The following is a 20,460-nucleotide window of genomic DNA, read 5'->3' as shown; positions in this document are numbered from 1 at the left end:
CTCAGGTGGTAATTTTTATCGCGAATTGGTCTGGTGTCGGGTTTGAGTGAAATTTGTCAGTCATTTAGAATAACCTTCCAACGTTTTACTGGATGAAGCTTGTTGCTACGCTTCCTAGAAATTTGGCATTTTTTCTCTATATATGCAACGGTGAAGCATAAGCCAAGCGTCAGGTTAACCTTGCAGCAGGTTTTATGTATCAATCCGCGCGAGAACTGAGCTCAGAATCTTCCGTGCCAGTCTTTCCTCAACCGCCGAGCTGCTTACATCGGAGACACTGAGAAAATCTACAGTATTGCCAACCGCACAACACATCAAAACCCGCATGCATGTCAAGTGGATTGTATTTTTGCTTCTCTTTGTCTCCTGAAACATAACATTTTAAAAGTACTTTCTGCGCATATATTATTTAATAAATGTGTCATTAATATAAGAGCGAAACAACTTCTAAACATGAGAGCATGTGTGTATATTTCGAGCACGCAAAAATAAAAATAAACAAAGATAAAAGTAAACAACGATAGGCCCCTCTTGAATTTAATGACAAATTATTGTTTTTGGTTTAGAAAGAAATAGATTTATGAAAAACTTGGTTGCTTCGTTCGCAATACATCCGTTACTGTAAGACACACGCACTTCAAGTTGTACCACCAAAAAAGCATGATTTGTTATTGGTGATATATACAATCAGGTGCATTGTCTGTCGCTATTACTCTGGTTTCAATTTATGAATCACTTCACTAAACCAGGATTCAAATCTTGGTCTGTCTATTTGTTGCTGATAATCACCCTTCCCTTTCTTTGCGCGGAACAGTAAATATGCGCCTTCAACAAAGCTTTCATTGCCGCCAGTGGGTGAAACAATAAGCCTCCCCCTTCCCCTCATCGTCGGTTTCTTCAGCCCTGGCGGTGGTTTTGCATGGTGGTATCCTTCCATGGTTTATTCCCCCTTCCCCCACTCACCGAGTTGAAGGACGTCTCGTCCAAATAATAAACATGTTTCTTCTCACTGCGATATATTTTAATACCGCGGAGATTCTTTTGTCGTCAAACAACAAACAATCGTTTCCTCTTGCTAAACTCAAACCGCAAATCATTCAACACCCGTGATACAATTCGTGTGCACATTGACGGCAAATCACCTCACGCCCTGTTTTACTTTGATCTTGTTGCCGCAAGGAGGATTATGCATTTAAAACAACTTGCTTGACTTTGAAGAACATTTCCTTTCGGATGAAGCCCAAAATAACATTCGGGTAAAACCGCGCGCTGAACAGGAGATTCAGCCATTCTCGCCGCTCTACAATAAACATAGGGTTAAAATAGTGGGAGGTGCAACACTGGTATCAGCGATTTCACGCGCTCTGCAACGCATTCAGTCTCGCTCGACTCGCTCTAAAGTTTCAATGTCTCTTCAACGCATTACAGATTCGAGTTGGCGAATCTGCGGTTCTAAGTTCGTCTGCACAGTGATTGCAACCAATTAAGTCCATACCTGCTAATCAATGTATTATTTTGTCTGTATATTACAAATTAAATAACTGTTTTCTTGCAAGTATGCAGTTGTGTCGGAACAGAACCCGTCTCAGTGGAACTATATTCTTGCGCGCACGTTTGGATCTACATATGCTAAAACCTGCTGCAAGGTTGACCTGACGCAGGGCTTAGGTATGTCGTTCCTCTCAGAACATTTCGAACAACATATATACGCCTGGCTGTATATAGCCTATACAAAATAAGGGATGGAGTTCAACGAACAGTAGCCCAATACTGTAGGACTATGGACAATTGAATGGGTGAGAGAAAGAAGGTAAAGGTTCCATATTTTGAGCTGAGATAGCCATTTTTTTTACTTAGATTTCCCAAAAAATTACAGTACAATTATCTGTACTTATTAGAATTGTGCTTTTATGTTTAAAAAACATTTTTTTTGTGTGATATAAACTTTCAAAACCCTTTCAACCAATATTGTGTTATGAACAATTTTGAGGTTTGTTTATTTCATTACACAATTATTGCAAATACATAGTTTACTAAATCGATAGGAGGTGTTTGAAGTCTTGACAAGTGTCCCCTTACATTGTGTATATTCATATTCTACACATATCACATAGTCCAGGACTCCGATGTCACCACCCGGGCAAGTAAATGAAAAATACACGTCTAAAGTTTCAGGAAGTAATTTTACGCAGTCCAGAAGCATCCGTCGTAAGTGCATACTCTGAATACTGGTCAGGTATTCGTCACGTGATATATTGACCATTACCTGCGAAGCTTGTTTAGTTAGTGGCTTGGCAGAGAAAATCAATAAGAAAGAAAAAAGAAGTTCCTCAGCTACCGTTAACGTCTTCCTGTTAATTTTGTATCCTGTGGCAAGCATACTAATGCACCTTTAAAAGGTTGCATTTCCCGAACTCATTACCGGACTTTCCTGGGGTGGAAATGTACGTTTGATTGTGTAATGTGTGGACAGGCAGAGTATGCTCGGGGTAGAGGATAGGCGTCGCCAGAAATGTTTAAAGGGGGCGGGGGTCAGGCCATTGATAAAGAGGTTATGACCCCGACCAACCTCCTTGTGCACGCCACTGGTTAAACATTTATCAGATCAGCATCCTTTTTCTCATATTAGACTAAAGCTGTTTCAGTCCACCGAAACGTATATTTCTAGTTCGAATGGTTTCGGAACAATAAAAATCTCCACAGACAGACGGCCGTGCCAATCAAAATAATTTATGTCGCGTTAAACCGGAATTTACTAGGCCTTCACTTCCAGAACATTTTTATAGTTTTTCAAGATATTTGGTTGTATATTTAAGTTAACTTTTGTTCGATTGTTGTATCTGAAGGCCAGTTGTACTTGCTGATCAAGTTGGTAGGCCTATCGATGATAAACGTCAAATGTTACCAAAATGTGTTAGCTTACAGGGGTGCCGCGAAATTTTCCAATATTTTCACTGAAATGATTGTTCCAAACATGTGCTTACTTAGTACTTTTTACATATAAAATGTTTCTGAATTTGAAATATGTGTTTATTTTTTAACTTAAGGCAAGCTACCTAACCATACTACAGTGGTGGCCAAAAGTCTGGAAAATCATCAAAATTTTAAATTATTCATACTTTTTAATTCTCTCACACTTAATACAATTGATGAAATTTTACATTTTATTTTTAAAATGTATACTATAAGATTACTTGAACAAATATAGATACAAATTATCATAATTTCCATACTCTAGTATTTTGTAGCATGTCCTTTGTTTTTTAACACTTCCAATATCCGTTTGGAAGTAGAGTGCGCCAAGCGTTGACAGTAATTTGGCGTAATTTCAGTGACCCATACTTCCTTGATTTTTTGTACCAGGTAATTGTATGACGTTGAGGACTTCTCCGAGACCTTCATTTTCATTATGGACCATGCATTATCTACGATGTTTAGATCTGGCGAACTGCCTGGCCATGGATGGAGCAACTGGTAGTCGCGCGAGGTTAGCCTGGATTTCACTTTCTTAGTACAGTCTCAAGTAGCTCCATCCTGTTGAAAATAAGTACACTGATGAATGTCCATAAGAGCTGGAAGCTTCTGTTCAAGGATCTGTAGATACACCTCTCCATTTATGGTAGTGTTCCATGGCATTATCCATAGTGATCCACGTCCTTTTACGGAAATACAACCCCAGCCAATCACTTTTTCTGCTTGCTCCACAGTAGAAATGACATAACTATGGTCATACCTTTTGTTTTTGGGGCGTCTTACATATTTATTATAATGGAAAAACTGAGTAAATGTTGATTCATCAGAAAACATCACTGATTCCCAGTCCTCTGCTGTCCAAGCCATGTTACGACGACAAAATTGTATACGATCAGTGATATTTTTTTGTGATAGTTTCGGCTTCTTTGCTGGAGTGTAGGATTTCAGACCTGCATCAAACAGTCTACGTCTAATGGTTCAGCAACTCGGTTTGTTGATGTCTTCTGGAAGGTTTGATCTTATTTTAGCAGAAGTAGTTTTGGGATAGATTGTTTGCATAATCTAACGATTGCTGTGTCTGTTCCATCAGACGTAACACGTGGCCTGCCATTTCGTGTGCGAGACTTGAATGAACCGATTTCTTGAATTCTATTCAGTGTTTTCGTGACAGCACTTAGAGCTATCTTGATTTGGGCTGCAATTTCGGATTTTGACTTACGCTCTTGATGCAATATGCTGATCTCTGGGCTCAGTTCAGATCCCTTTTTGCTTCATGCCAACATTATTCCCGGAAAGACAGGTGCAGGTGATGAAAATACACACTAGCTAACACACTAGCACTAGTTTATATTTGTATAATAAATGAGAAGAGTTCAAAAAACACAGACACACAAAAAACTAAAAGGAAGTGTCTCCTTCCACTTTCAATTTTCAAATCCCACTAACAAGTGTTCAGAATACAGCTGTACTGTATCTTCTCAATTTCACATATATTCACTGTTTCTCAACAACAATCACTGGTATTTATCAAGCAACAATGTGCTCACAGTAACAACAAATGAAGCCAAAAATGTTGCAAAAGAAACTTCCACAATGAACTCAATAATACCCTTATAATATTGTTCGCTACTTAAGAATAAGCTTTGAAGTCATTGATAAAATTATATATAGTTCAAATGAGAAACCAACCTTTGCAGAAGAAGAAGAAGAAAAATATATTATTATTTACAGAAACGAATTATATAATACCCTGCCACTTGTATGAATGTGTAGGCTAATAGAAAACAAAAGAATAGAAGGATATATAAAATTTATTTGTATGTGAAAGCCAAAAGAGAGATATCTTAAAGCATTTTCCAGACTTTTGGCCACCACTGTACATACAAGTGTTAGATAGGCCTACATTCTGACTTGGGCGCCGCAGAAAAATCTTGAAACACTAATGGCGGCGTGAAACGAAAAAGTTGGAGAACCCCTGATATACTCGTACGTATTAAAAGTGTAATTGTTAATTTTTATGCGAGACAGAATGCCCCTTGTTTTCCACCAGGAGCTATATAGTGAAGTTCATAAGCGTTGACTTTAAATTTGGAGCCAAGAAAGTTTTAACTTGATCTTGCTGGAAAGAAATTCCCGTCGGGATCCGCACTCCAGAAAATGATTTCCAAATTTCTGGATGCAGAAACCTACAGCTAATGGCTTTGGTATAGAAAAATTTTAGTAATGTATAACCAGACTTAGCCTTTCTTAAAATGGTACTAAGATCCTTTTTCCAAAATTCTTGTAGACACTGTCAGTACAAAATTTGATTGAATGCTTGATCGATTTGATTTATTTTAATTCGCTTTGCTGCCACTTTTGTCTAATCGCGAAGATGAGGAGGGGTGATGATGCTGTAATGCTTTGGTTGATTTGGTGTTTTAAAGTGTTATGCACAGTAAGGCTAATCGGGACTGGACCTACAGTTTAAAGTGGGATCTGAACACTTGTGCCTCCACCGGGTATCAAACCCGGGACTCCTTGATTACAAAGGCGACGACGCTACCACCACGCCATCGGGGAGGTTGATGCTATAATGAAACTGATGAAGGGAACAGGGGCGTATCCAGAAAGTAAATTTGGGACGTCCAGCCAGGGGTGCTCAACCCCCAAGGCCAATGACGCATCCCCCTTCTATAATAGTATGAGGATAATTATCTTTTCTTTTTTTAATTCTTGGAATCGTAATTTCAGAATTGAATAAAATATTTGGCTGAACAATTCATCTGAAATCTCCCGAAGTCTCTGAAGCAGTTCTGTGACATCTCTTGGGTAATAAAGAGCAGAGGCTAAATTGTAACGAGGGCTCTAAATACTTTCACAACTGTACAGTAAAACTGAAAACCTCTTCACAGAGTACAATTAAGAAAGCCCCCTTTTCAACTGCGGCTAGAAGATCAATTGCTTGGGATGGTTCACTCGGACAGCTCCATTTAACTGAAGTCAGATTTTCAGCTGGCATATCACTACGCAGTGTGAAAAAAAAAAAAAACTTTTAGTGGGTATTATTTTCAGAATCCACAACCGTGCACACAGAGAAAATGTCCTATATAAAAAACTCGATACTGCCACATCAAGTGTCTCATTGGAAAGTATGCTGAATCTACCATAGTATTTTCAAAAGAAGGAAAGGATTTTTTTTGGGGGGTGGGGGTGTCCGGATCCCATGGACCCACCCCCTGGATATTAATTACAACATCGCGAGTTCTTATCTTAATGTAAGGGCTTCGTTGTAACGCTGTCGTCTTGTAATCAAGGGGTTCCAGGTTCGGTCCAGGATGGTGGCACATTGCGCAGTACTTTGTATCCGACTTTAAAACTGTCATTTGCTCATCTTTACAGTAGTGGCGTACAGGGAATGCAAACCTCGCTGAAATCTAGCAAACCCCGAACCACATTCAAAAGAAACATCAAAGCAATACCTGCTGGAGCAGCAACGGGATCAAAACTAGTCGCAACCACAACATAATAATAAAAAAATGTTTAACTTCTCTTGGTTATTTTTATAATTTTTCTCTTCAATATTAACATTATTATTTTTACCACAAAATATTTAAAAAGTTACCACTATTAGCATTATATGTAACTTTCTTTGTGTTTATGTTATTGCCACTTTTTATTAATTATTTATTTATTTATTTTACGCAAAGTTTCAGATACAGTACTGAATGACCATTTTACACTGAAACAGTAACAGCAGGAAAATAACAATAACAACAACAACAAAATAGAGTACAAGATGGCACTGAAAACAAATCAAAATTATACATTCATCGTTAACAATTGTCTAAAACTTTGTTCTGGCAAGAATATGTCCACATTCGGAGGGTTGTGGTGGGATTGTGAAAGAGCTTAACGTTGCGAGTTGGCAGTGTGGGGACACGTAGATGAAATTGGTTGAGCAGAAAATCGCATTTAATTTTACCATTCATGATTTTGTGCAAGAATTTCATGTCTGCTAATTCGCGACGAGTGTGTGGTGGTTGGATATTGAAGACAGACATAATATCTGTTTTGTGAAGGTGCCTGAGAGAAGGTATTCTGTGGCGAGCAATGGCGAGGAAAAAGTTGAGGACAGAATCAATCCGGGAAAGATTTGTTTTTGAAGCCATGGTCCAGATAGGAGAGCAGTATTCAAGAATGGGGGAGAAAAGGGATTTTTAAAATATGCTGATGGATGATTGGTTTTGGATTTCAGTGAATCTGTACAGAAGACCGAGAAGACGCATTGCTCTTTTAGTAGTGTTCGTAATGTGCTCATTAAAGTTTAGTTTTTCGTCGATGATAACTCCGAGATCTTTTTGAGAGGAAACTTTTTTGAAGGGATTTTTCAAGATAATAAGCAGAATCGAGTTTCTTCCTTTTTAGGGAAATGGTGAGGCAGGAGGGTCCCGGGTTCGATACCCGGTGGAGGCACAGTGGTTCGGATACCACTTTAAACTTTAGGTCCAATCCCGATTAGCCTTACAGTGCACAAAGCGGACTTAACAACTCAAACCAACTCAACTCCTATGGACAAGCGTTGGTTATAAGAGCGGCCCAAGAGGTTGAAACACGATTATTATTGTTATTATTATTTATTGCAGGACCCCTGACCTCCCCTCTGTACGTCCTCGGTAAGTAGCCCATCTCCCCCTCCAGGCACCGACACCAAGGAAGCAGCAGATCCAAACGACCTTAAGAATCCCAAGAACATATGCAACCATCAAAGCACAACCGGCGAAATAATTGGGGGAAAACACTTTCTCTTTCAGCCGCGGTAGCCAGGGGACAATGCACTGCCTCATTGTGATGCCGCTTCCCCCCCTTGCTCGCCCGCCCTCCTCATCCTCCAGCGAGCAAATGTCCGACACACCTGAGTCATCGGGAGGCCGCCAAACAGCCCAGGTGACTCTCACGGACGCCGATCTCCAAGAACAACCAGCGATGCACCCGCTGTCGTGAAAGTGAATCAGGTAAGTGCAGAGAACATGTACTTTTGTGTTGTAGAATATCGCAGTGAAAGAGTGAACCGAATGCTTTCGATTCTACCTGCGCCACAGAGATGTGGTTTGAAGGACAACGCCTCCGTTCCGTGCGCTTTTACCTTCGTGCTCAGTTCCAAAGACTTGCAAACCAGACTCTCACGCAAGTTCCTTGAGGTGACGTCACGTTACGTAGGTGCTATTTCTTTCTTTCGCGGGATCTGAGATGGAAGCGGCTCTTGTGCTAATTGGTAACTCTAAGTCGTTGTACTCCGAACGTATTAGATAAAGTATATAGCTCTTTGATATGGTGATGAGAAGAAAAAGCTAATGCTTCGAAACAAATTTACAAATTAGCCCAAGCCTAAAATTTTTTCGCATGCGCGTAACTTGGAGGATGGGGGTGGCATAATAAAAAAGTTTTCTATTTAATAAAGATAGCGCCCAGGACTTCTTTGCTAAACAACTGTTAAATTTGCAAAATCATAAAAAATACTCATTACTTTGCTTCTCATGTCCGGGGATGTTTTTTAAAAAATAAAGTTGCAAATTTGGGGGTGGAAAGTGCCCCCCCCCCCAATGCTCCGCGAAGTTGCGCCTATGATTTCTCCACCTCCCTGAATTGTTTCACAAAGAGGCCTAATTTCATGGCCGTATGTAATAATTGGTTTAGTAAGCTTTTTGAACTAATTGTATAATCAAAGAAGAAACATATTGGTCAAAATCTAAAGCATTACATTTGAGTTTTTTCCCGCTTTATGCACAGAGAAGCTAATCGGGACTGGATCTACAGCAGGGTGCGAAATGATTGAAGACTGGTGGGGGGAGGAAGATCTTAATCTGTACACGCACACAAATTCAACAACACAAATATTATTATATCGTTTACATATAATGTTATTAAACATAAAATAAATTACTAAATATATTATTAATATATTATTATTAAAATACATATAAAGGAATTGATTTGTTACTATCATGTATATCAGATATTTATAAAGTAGATAGCACACAAATTCCTTTACTAACTGATTAAAGGTGTCAATAAAATACAAAATTGTTGGAATAGTTCTATTGTGTATAAGTTTTTGTATTCTATATCTAGATTCCATACTTATATTTGTCTTTCATTCTTGTTTTACTTTTATTGTGCATGTTTTGTTATTAGTGTAATCTGCTAATGATCTCTTGAAAGAGAGAGAGAGAGAAAGAAAGCATTCAGCATTTGATACTATCCTTGAATCTTGATAAAGAATATTTGAAGTCCAGACTAATTGCTTATCTTTTGTTATTATAACAAACCCCCCACGAAAGTTTTGGTGGGGAGGAATTTTGAGGTCAAGATTGTTGGTGGGGGGATCCCCCCTGTCTCCCCAGTATTTCGCAGCGTGTTCTACAGTTTAAATTGGGATTCGAATCTCAATGTGCATCCACAGACAGTTAAATTAACATTCAAATAAGCTTGAATTGTACATTTGACAACATGGATCTTCACCAATTTAACTATTCACAAGAAAATATGTAAGATTACGGTTTTGTGATACGCAATTGCGTAGCCACCATGCAGAACCTGGGCCTAATATATATCTGTATTTGAAACGATAAATTTTCCAGGTACAAATGAATGTGCCCCCCCCCCCTTATATGCATGTGTGTATTTCGCATCCTAAAAAGCTATATGGCGGCGATGGGATTCAGCGGACACTCATGCCCAGACCGGGCCTCGTACTCGGAACCTTCCTTGACTAGATCGTGAGTGGGTTTAAAAAGTTCAAAACCACATAAATAAATATTATACTTGGTAAAATAGTTGCGGCTAAGTGCGCATTAACTAGCTAACTCTCTGGCCTTCTTAAACCCGAAGGTTTATGGCTGCAGCAACACAGGCCTTCCATCTGTCCCTATATTGAGCAAGATCTATATACTCTTTTCCATCCCTGCCGATTTCCTTTATGTCCATCTCAACGTTATCCCTCCATCTTCGTCTTGGCCTTCCTACAGGTATCTTACCATCAGGTTTCCCCAACAAGAATCCTGTAAACTCTTCTTTCCTCTCCCATTCGTGCCACATGGCCTGCCCACTTAAGCCTTCTTGACTTAGTGTGCATTAAGATCTCATTAACAAATAATAATCGTGGGCCTCCCCGAAGGCGTAGAGTAACGTCATCGCTTTGTAATCAAGGGTTTCCGGATATTTTTGGCCATCCCTAGTCTGCACTGCTTCATACAGATTAACGAGGCCTGGGTTCACAGCTAATAGTACAATCCTCAGTGTTGCCACTCACCCTTATCTTCGAGATTAGCCAAAAGTGGCAGAAGAATGAAGTGAAGTAAAACAACTCATAATATGTTTAGGTCTAAATGAACCGCCAAAGAATAACTAACTCTTTGTCAGAGGCGCAACCACAAATTTTTGTCTGGGACCGGGGGGGGGGGGAAGTACCAGGATAAACGTACCAACAACAACAGCAACAACAATAATAATACTAATAATATTAACAATAATAATGACATTACTACCACAACTATTATTATTATTATTATTATTATTATTACTAGTGGTAGTAGTATCAAGGAAGTTATTATCAAAGAGGGGGTAGAAGTCGGTACTAAAGCAATTGTTTGGAACAAACTATTTGAAATATTTTTTCAACACAGTCAATTTCACATTAGCTAACAAACTGTATTTTTGAATGGCAGAAAATTATGATAAATGCATTCCGTAGATAATTCTTTTTGTACATATAACATGTATAACTTTAATTTACAACATATGTTGTACAAATATGCAACATGGAGTGACATAAAATAAGAAAATACATATGTAAATGCTAACATTAATTGTGTACGTATCCAAAGTTTATTCAATACATATATACAACACATTATTTAAATACTTTACATTACAGAAAAAGCAAGCACATTGCGAGCGAAGCAAGAAAGTTTTTAGATCCAATCTTTGCGATTGAAAACAATATTGATTTAATAGGGCACAAATAATTTCACTGGACGTCGTGGCATTCTCTCTTTTACAACTATTTCCATTAAGATCGCTCGGTACTTTTTTCGGTACTCAGTACTGTCGGATGCCATCTTGTGAAGAAAACATCAATTCTATACATGTGCAAGTAATGTGTGTGGTAGAGGATTTGTTGTATACATGGTTATGAAAGTGTTTGCAGGCAGTGAAGTTTGAAGTGGGTCCAAGCAAGACAGTGAAAGTGGTCGTCGTACTGTTTGGTTCACTTAGCATTTGCCTCAACACCGAAACCTTAGAAGGGAAAGTCTAGTCTCGGGCGCATCATTTGGTGTTAATGGAACGATGACTTTTCTGTGTACCGAAGAGGAGAAGCAAGCATCATTCATAAAGTGCAGAACACGACACTCAATCAGGTGACCGAGAAGTAAAAGCAACTGTGCGGATATGGAAAATATGTAATCATCCCCCAAAACTTTCTGACAAATATTTAAGCGACAGGCACGTATCTAGAAATGTATTTCGGGGAGGTGGATCTGACCAAGTGTCTCAATAATAATAATAACAATAACGATTTATTTTAAATAATATTATTTCTTTCGATATGTTTTTTAATTGGAATTAAATTTTTTGGTGCGTCATCACTGAGGCTATATTGCACGCGTCACGCTACACGGGGTCCAGCCCCTTATCATAACAAAAATAAACGCTTTCTGAAAACTAAAATGTCCTTACCTTGGTTAAAAGCTGAGGCTAAAAATGGGCGCTCAGCACAAATAAGGACAAAACACAGGACGACACAGATTTATACTGGCCAGGCCAGTCGCCAGAGCCTCGTTAGTCTGCAGTCCAGGGTGTACTACGTGGAAGTGATGTTGACTATTGGGTGCACTACGTGGAAGAACCCATTACACCTCTCTTTCGATATGTACATTAATTGGTATAATATTATTATTATTACATGAATAGGTAAAAAAAGACAGTATAAGAATACAGATATAACAGCACGAATTCATTATGTAGCTTATGTGTAGTTATGTACTTAAGATCGCAAATATTTATACAAAAACAACAGTCATGGCAATGATTGATTGATTGATTTCTTGTTTTAAGTCCACTTTATGCACAGAAAGGCTAATCGGGACTGGACCTACAGTTTTAAAGTGGGATCCGAACCACTATGTGCCTCACCGGGTATCGAACCCGGGACCCCTTGATTACAAGACGACAGTCATGGCAATGAAAATAATGTCAGATAGATAAGGAATTGAATATTTATTGAGTAACCAAAAAGGAGTTATATTCAATGGACAAGAAGTAAAGTTCCTGATTAATATTTTATTATAATAGTGGGCATAAATCTTTGGAACTCTCCATCAAAGCTGTATGATCCCAATTCCTTGCCTTCCAAAAAGTTCAGCGGAAATAAATAACCATCGATTATATAACAAAGGTTATATTTTCATTATGTAATTTCAGTACTTGGTATAAGTCTTTTATGTAAGGGGGTCTGGACCCCCCTAGACTCTCCATAAATACGACCTTGTCATCCCCCTGGCACTGCTGTCAGCTCCCCTGACGCTAAGTAAAACTATTTTATATAATTTGTTTGAAGTGAAGAGTGAAAATTTAGACAGCAGATATTAATTTACTCATAACTTGGTGAATGATAAATTCACAGAACGTGAACAGCAGCTATTACATTCGTTCATCTTGTTTATGAGGATAAGTCTAAGAAGCGGCAAGTATTTAGAATATTCTCTAGACTTTACAAAGTTCCTTCACGGGAGAGCTTTTTTATCTGTACCTTCGCTGCCCTTGTTGCACCCTCCCGTTTAGACAGAAATCTGTGACTTTGATGTCAACATCTACATTCCTTCCACATCTGCGTCAAAGGTCATCTCCCAAGTTTTGGGAACGAAGGAGAGTTTTATTGCTTCGGCGGGGCGTGCAATGTACGGTAGGCACTATGATTGAATATTGTGCTTTTTTTTCTTGTATGATATAAATATCAAAAGTGATATGGAGTGTGGAGTAAGGGATGATGTCAATTAACACTTCAAGAGATGTTTTAGAAGAAAGGATAAAGTGTAGTAATTGTGTGATATTTCTAAATTGTATGTTTTGTATCCATTTAATAACACCCCACACATAATCTACCTTCATTTAATACTGATAAACTTTTGTAAAATGGACTTGGTTTACAAAGTGAAGTTCTTCTTGACAGAATTACATCGGCTGAAAAATGGTAACATAGGGACGTGGAACTTGCTTAAATTACTGGCATCGACCTAAATGCATTCAGAAGTTAAAGCGTTCACACCAAGATTATAAAACTCAGTACTTTTCCATTTTTCTTCAACAATTTTATAACTGCACACTATAGTTTATTGTGCACCGTTATTGTACTTTTAATTCAGTCTTGAATTTTATTATCCTCCTTTTATTCAAGTTTAAATACTAATTGTTTTAAATATTGTTTTTGCTATTGTTTTCAATCTTTTTTGTGCTTGCTTGTAACTTTAATCTTTCCCACGCACAATATTCTCATGGTGTAACTGTGCATGGTTTCTGAGATAAATTAAGCTTCCCATTGTATTCAAACTTCATGGCAGATGTGGTGTTGTAATGGGCCAGTTGCGTATTGTGTTCTAAATAAATATAATACATAGCTTCCACCTGAGGTTAAGTAATTGTACTCCATGACCTATTTGTGCATCAGTACCTCATCCTTCCTGTGGTTTTCTCTTTGCTAATTCAACCATGCTTTGTTTTGCAATTGTTCAATTTGCTTAGCGATGCATAAGATTCTAGTGCAAGGGCGTTTTTTTTGGAAGAATGAGTGCTTCCAGCATTGATGTCTAATTTAAATGTTACTTAAGTGGCTTTTATTCCAGTTTTATTTTATTTATTTACTTGTACTAATTGTGTTTCATGCTGCAAAATCCTCTTTTTCTTTCATTACTACTACAAATGGTTGGGAGACCTTATAATTTATGCTCAGATAAGCTAATGGGGAGTGTGGATACAGTTTAAAGTAGAATCCGAACAATTGTAAAGTAGTCTCCTGCGATTCAAACCCGGGACGCTTTATTCTACATGTTCTATGCCATTTTGCACAACTGTAAAAACATATTCATAACATTACTTATTTGTTATCAGTGGCGGATCCAGGAATGGCACTTGGGAATGGCGATATTCCCCCCGGATATTGTAGTGAACAATATGTAGCACTACCCCATTGACTGTAGGGATTAACGTGCGCGGGTGAAAATATGATACTGGATTCGAATTCCCGATAAGTAAAGGATGTTTATTAGTCTCTTCCATCATGATTATAACTTTCCATTGTCATGATAAAACTTATGTTATAAATAGGAAACGGATTTTAACCTTTCCAAAAGTATAGCTGTTTTCACACCGATCGTTTGAGATATGTATTTTATGACATGAAATCAAGTAAAATGAACACACTTTTCACCATTTTGCACCTTGTTGTGAGATTAGCGCGTTTATCACCTTTTTGCCGCCTCTTAGATGCTTCAGCACATTTTCCCTTCCTTTCCTTTCATGTTTTGTTAAAAAATTTGAACAGGAGAGTAGATGGGATCACCGCCAACGTCTGTCGCTATTTAATATTCGCAATTCATTTGCACGTACTTATAACTAATTTGCACGGGTTTTAATTAATTCGCACGTACTTAGAGTTTATTTGCAAGTACTTAGAGTACTTTACATTTATGTATTTGCATGTTTATAACTTTTTATGAATATATAATTATTTATTTTATGAAAAATATGTATTTAGAAGGTAATTAGAGGTACTAAACGCTATGCATATGGTTTTATATTCATTACTGCAAAGTATGTAATGTATAAATCGATAATAATTAATGTTTATAATATTGAAAATAAGTTTTCTATGGTTTATGAACCGCTATGAACGGTGGTAATGGTACGATTGGGGACGGTCCCGGTGCTCGAACCCGCGATATGTAATATTATTAATTAGTACTATGCAGTAATTTCATCATGTTATGAAACACGGTGGTGCAACACGCTAGACAGAATACTGTCTCAGAATTTCGACTCCGCTTTGATGCCAGACAGAGAGAATGAATTAATATTCAGCGCAGGTAGAGGAGAAAGGAATTTTGGGGAAGCGCGTTCAAGGTCAAATGACGTCACAACGTCAGAACAAAGAAGGAATCTGATTGACCAATCAGAGAACGCGTCGGTAGATTTTCAGAACCGGTTTTTTCAAGGTTAACCAGTACGCAATAACAGGGGAAAGCTATGCAATACTGTAGTAAGGCAGGGGAGGGATTCAACCAGACAACAAAGGATGTCTGGAATGCACAGCAATGGTCAAATCTCTGAAGCTATGCGTCGCTGGTAGAATCGGTTTCCGCCGCCAATTAATATTCCGTTCAGGTTTGCCTTCAAGGCACAGGACGCTTTAGCGCAGGTTTTTTTTATCTGTACTATGAAGAAGGGAGAGCTATTAGGGACGGGGCCTACAGTTTTCACCATTTGCTTTTATTACGGGGTAACGAACCTAGGACCTTTTGATTATTGATTTAGGGAGTAAATGTATGTTACTGTGTGCTATTTAACTTAATTTTGAGTTTATTTTTTACCAAACTTTGACTTTATGTCAAACATTTTCACAGCTTATCCTTATTTTTACCAAAATAACACTATTTGTACTATTCAAGCAACATTTTTTATTAAATTTTGGACTCACAAAGACATTTTTTTTCTACGTTTAACTTATTATTTTACAACTTTATATTAATTTTTTACCAAAATAACACTATTTGTACTAATCAGGCAACATTTTTTATTAAATTTTGGACTCACAAAGACATTTTTTCAACTTTTAACTTATTATTTTACAACTTTATATTAATTTTTTACCAAAATAACACTATTTGTACTAATCAGGCAACATTTTTTATTAAATTTTGGACTCACAAAGACATTTTTTCAACTTTTAACTTATTATTTTACAACTTTATGTTAATTTTTACCAAAATAACACTATTTGTACTATTCAGGCAACATTTTTTATTAAATTTTGTATTTACAAAGAGATTTTTTCAACTTTTAATTTATTATTTACAAGTTTATGCCTATTTTTTACTCAAATAACACAATTCTATCTGTTCAGGAAAGACTTTTAGTTACATTTTCGACACACAGAGTGTGTGTTCTCAACTTCTATCTGTTTATTTCACAAGTTTAGGCTTATTATTACCAAAATAACACAATTCAATCTGTTCAGGAAAGACTTTTAGTCGCATTTTCGACACACAGAGTGTGTGATCTCAATTTCTATCTGTTTATTTCACAAGTTTAGGCTTATTATTACCAAAATAATACAATTCAATCTGTTCAGGAAAGACTTTTAGTCGCATTTTCGACACACAGAGTGTGTGATCTCAACTTCTATCTGTTTATTTCACAAGTTTAGGCTTATTATTACCAAAATAATACAATTCAATCTGTTCAGGAAAGACTTTTAGTCGCATTTTCGACACACAAAGTGTGTGTTCTCAACTTCTATCTGTTTATTTCACAAGTTTAGGCTTATTATTACTCAAATAACACAATTCTATCTGTTCAGGAAAGATTTTTAGTTACATTTTCGACACACAAAGTGTGTGTTCTCAACTTTTATTTGTTTATTTTACAAGTTTAGCCTAATATTTACTCAAATAACACGATTTGAACGTGTTTTTATTACATTTTGGACACACACGCACTCTCACACACACACACACATCCACACACACAGAGAGAGAGAGAGAGAGAGAGAGAGAGAGAGAGAGATTTTTCCAAGTTTACAGGATTATTCTCCAAGAACACAATTTAAATGTGTTTTGAATTATATTTTGTACACATGAAGTGTGTTTCGTCAAGTTTTACCCGTTTATTTTACAAGTTTAGGCTTAATATTACTCAAATAACACAATTTAATCTAGTCAGGAAGGATTTGTTATTATATTTTGGATGCACAAAGAGATGTTTTCAACTTTTTTACTGATTTTTTGCAGGGTACGTATTAATTTTTATTTATTTTGTTTTGTATACATTTACAAATTTTTAACTTAGAGTTTAGTATTTATTTAATTTTTTTCAAAAACACTAAAAAAAGTACTTTTAGCTAAAATGTAAGCCACAGAATATATTATTATTATTATTATTATTATTATTAGGGTTTACTGATTTCCACTATGCTATTTTTGGTTCTGTATTTCTATATGTATTTATTTAGGTCCGGTTACGCCTGCTACGTAGGAAAGTTTGTTTATTTTAGAGTTTGCTGAGTATTTTGTTACTTTTATACTAGGTAAAGTTTCCAAAATATATCAGGTAGGGCTCCATCCATATACTTTTGTTTTTGCTATTTTGGAGATGATGCGATCAGCACCACTCTCCATCTGCTTTTTATTTTATGTACCCAATATTATTTTGAGGCTTAGTGAATTCTAGAGCCTATTTATGCAGGAGAGAGGGCTTGAAAATTTTCATTTCAGATAACCCACAACTATTTGTCAGAGTATTTTAAAGGATATTTTATATTTATTATGTGCTACTAGAATATCAAAGCTTGCTTAATTTTTATGTCTGTAACGCTGTTATTGTATTTCTAGCTAAGGCTTACTGGATAAAGTACACGAAATGTTTAACATTTCGATTATTTGCCTAATTTTTAGTGTAACGAAAATTATTGTGTGTCTATAAAGACTGAAATGCCTTTACCGAAGGGTCCATAACTGGACGCTTACGAACATTGTTCCTTTTTTTTTAAAAAAAATATAACCATTTATCAATATATTGACAATTCACAGGACAAGACGAAGTTCACAGACGACTGACTATATGGACAATAGGTTCACTTGCTAAATGTTGTTTCTATGCTAGAAGAATAATTTAGCCTTATAACCTTTTTCAAGGTATTTTAGAAGTATTACTGGATTTTTTGGGTGCATCAACATTTGGGTTATTTCCATTTGGTTTATTATACGAGGCTACAATCACTATCTGAACACTGAAATCCTCTGATTGAAACTAAAAGCTTAGGGTGTAACTAGGGATTTAGTATGTATAGCGACAATTTATAGGACAACATGAACCTTACAAAGGATTACAGGTGACGTAGGACCACACGCCAGAGCTTTGTTAATCTGCAAGAAGCAGTTACAGCTAATATTACGAGGAAATGAGGTTGATTTTTACTGTTTCACAAGAATGCTATCTTTTACACAACCAATATTTGCTTTTTCAAGTAACTATTTGTACCAGAAGCACACAGGTCAACTCTAACTAGATTTTGATTTATACTATCTCAGGTGCTAAATGTATCAAGAACTATATTTCTGAGGAAGTACGCAAAAGCAGATTACCCGATTAAAGTATCTGAAAAACAGATTTTTCTATGCAAGTATATTTTTATCGACTGGATTATTTAACAGATCAAACAGAAAGACTGCAAAATTCATTAAATGTAGTTCTATAGTATAGGTGGTTTCAGAGATATAAAAAGAACAAATATAAGATTTCGCTTTTTTTGCTTCTGAGGCTAATCGCGACGCTAAGGGTAAATGGCGAGGAATTGTAACGGAGGACAAACAGTCCCAAAAGTTATGGGCTGCATGTAAGTTAATACCACAGAGATATTACAGTAGGTGTAGGTTCTACCACCAGAACTTTTCTATCATAATAATACTGGTTATGCTGTACTGTTAGCTAAAGATGCTGATAATTGAGAAACTTAAAAGCTTACTCACGACTTACTGTTGCAAAAGATCCGATGACAAAATCTAAAATTGTAACAACCCTGCCAGGGACTTGAACCCTGGACAGATAGGTTAAAAGCCTAGCGCTATACAAACTAAGCTACCTGCATTTTTAAAAAGTTAGTTATGTTAAGAAATATATTGAAACACCTGAGAACACTCTTGGTCTGGTTCGACAGAGAAGGAGACAACATTTCCAAATTTTTACAGACTGGGTGTATTTTTCCACTATAGAGGCCTTCACTATATGTAATTCGAAACGCTAAAGTTCAGCTAGCTTCCAAAATTGAGGTAAAGATTGTGTTTGGCGAGATTAACAAGTTACAATTATATCCAGTTACGGACAAATAAAGCTAAAAGTCTCAGATTTGCTGTACTAGCCAAGTTTTAGTAACATTTTCTTCACTTTAGTACAAATATCAAAGAAATAGGTATATTTTATTTATAATTTGACAAAATGTACTAGTATTTAATTCACAAAGTTAGGTAAAAAACAGTATTTTTTAAAATATTGTTACTGCCTTCAAATTTTATGTTATTTAGCCACTAACAACTGGTTTACACTGCTTGGCATCCTTTAAATAGGAAAAGAAGGAATTATTTGTTTAGTATTTTTACTACTTTATATTTATTTAAGAAAACAATACTACGGTTTAACTTAATTTTTAACAAATTGTTACTAATTTATATATCAAAGTTATGTTATTTAGAGTGTTTGAAGGCGTATAAAGTTAATATTTGTACTTATCAGTGCAACTAACAATTATATTTTACACACAAAAGATAATGTTTACAGTTAAATCACTTGAATCAGAGAATAATATTTTACAGTAATTGATTCATTCAGCACTAGTCAGTACTTTTATGCATCAGAAAGTTTTCTTAATTTTCTATTATGCATGCTATTTTGTGCTATTCTTAAAATGTATTTCTAAGGCAAACTGGTTTAATTTTCTGCTTATAATGGAAAGTTGACATAGTTTTCGCACAATGCTTTGTACATTTGTTATTCACTACTTACAATTCAAATATTATGCTTATTTAATGTATAACTAACTAACTCTCTAGCCTTCTTAAACCCGAAGGTTCATGGGTGCAGCAACACATGCCTCTCATCTGTTCCTGTCCTAAGCAAGATCTATATACTCCTTTCCTTCCCTACCAATTTTTTTTAGGTCCATCTCTACATTATCCCTCCATCTTTGTTTTGGTCTTCCTATTGGTCTTTTACCATCAGGTTTCCCAACAAGAATCCTGTATATTTTTTTTCCTTTCCCATTTGTACCACATGATCTACACACCTAAGTCTTCTTGATTTAATTATTCTAATAATATCTGGACATGAATACAAATTATGTACTTCTAAATTATGTAATCTTCTCCACGCATCTGCCTCCTCATCTGTTTTAGGCCCAAATATTTTCCTAAGGATTTTATTTTCAAATACTCTCAATTTATGTTCCTTTTTCAATGTAAGGGACCAAGTTTATTTACTGTGTTGAACTTTTATTTTTTGTAATTAACAAAAATTAAAAGCTTATACTGTAGTTATTATATCTTTTTCTATCAGCTTATTTTGAAATTAATATTATTAGGTATAGTCTTTGATTTATAACTATATTGCTTTTTTATCAATTTATCTAAGAGTACACGTAGACAAACACATGTGTACACACTTTTATGTACATAGATATGCCTT

General features: G+C 36.2%; 1 protein-coding gene across 1 annotated transcript in view; it reads left to right on the top strand.

Annotated features, from left to right (window-relative positions):
- The first annotated feature begins 7,851 nt into the window (after window positions 1-7,851).
- Window positions 7,852-20,460, top strand: part of LOC145996173 (polypeptide N-acetylgalactosaminyltransferase 1-like) — a 125,558-nt gene continuing 112,949 nt past the window's right edge. Inside the window, exon 1 of the mRNA XM_083132526.1 lies at window positions 7,852-7,967. The gene's annotated coding sequence lies outside the window, so the exon portion shown is untranslated. The remainder of the gene's footprint in view (window positions 7,968-20,460) is intronic.

The sequence above is a fragment of the Lepisma saccharinum genome, chromosome 12, assembly GCF_977018435.1.
Source record: "Lepisma saccharinum chromosome 12, izLepSacc3.1, whole genome shotgun sequence".
In the NCBI taxonomy this organism is placed as follows: Eukaryota; Metazoa; Arthropoda; class Insecta; order Zygentoma; family Lepismatidae; genus Lepisma; species Lepisma saccharinum.
This window is presented reverse-complemented; position numbering and strand designations above follow the sequence as displayed.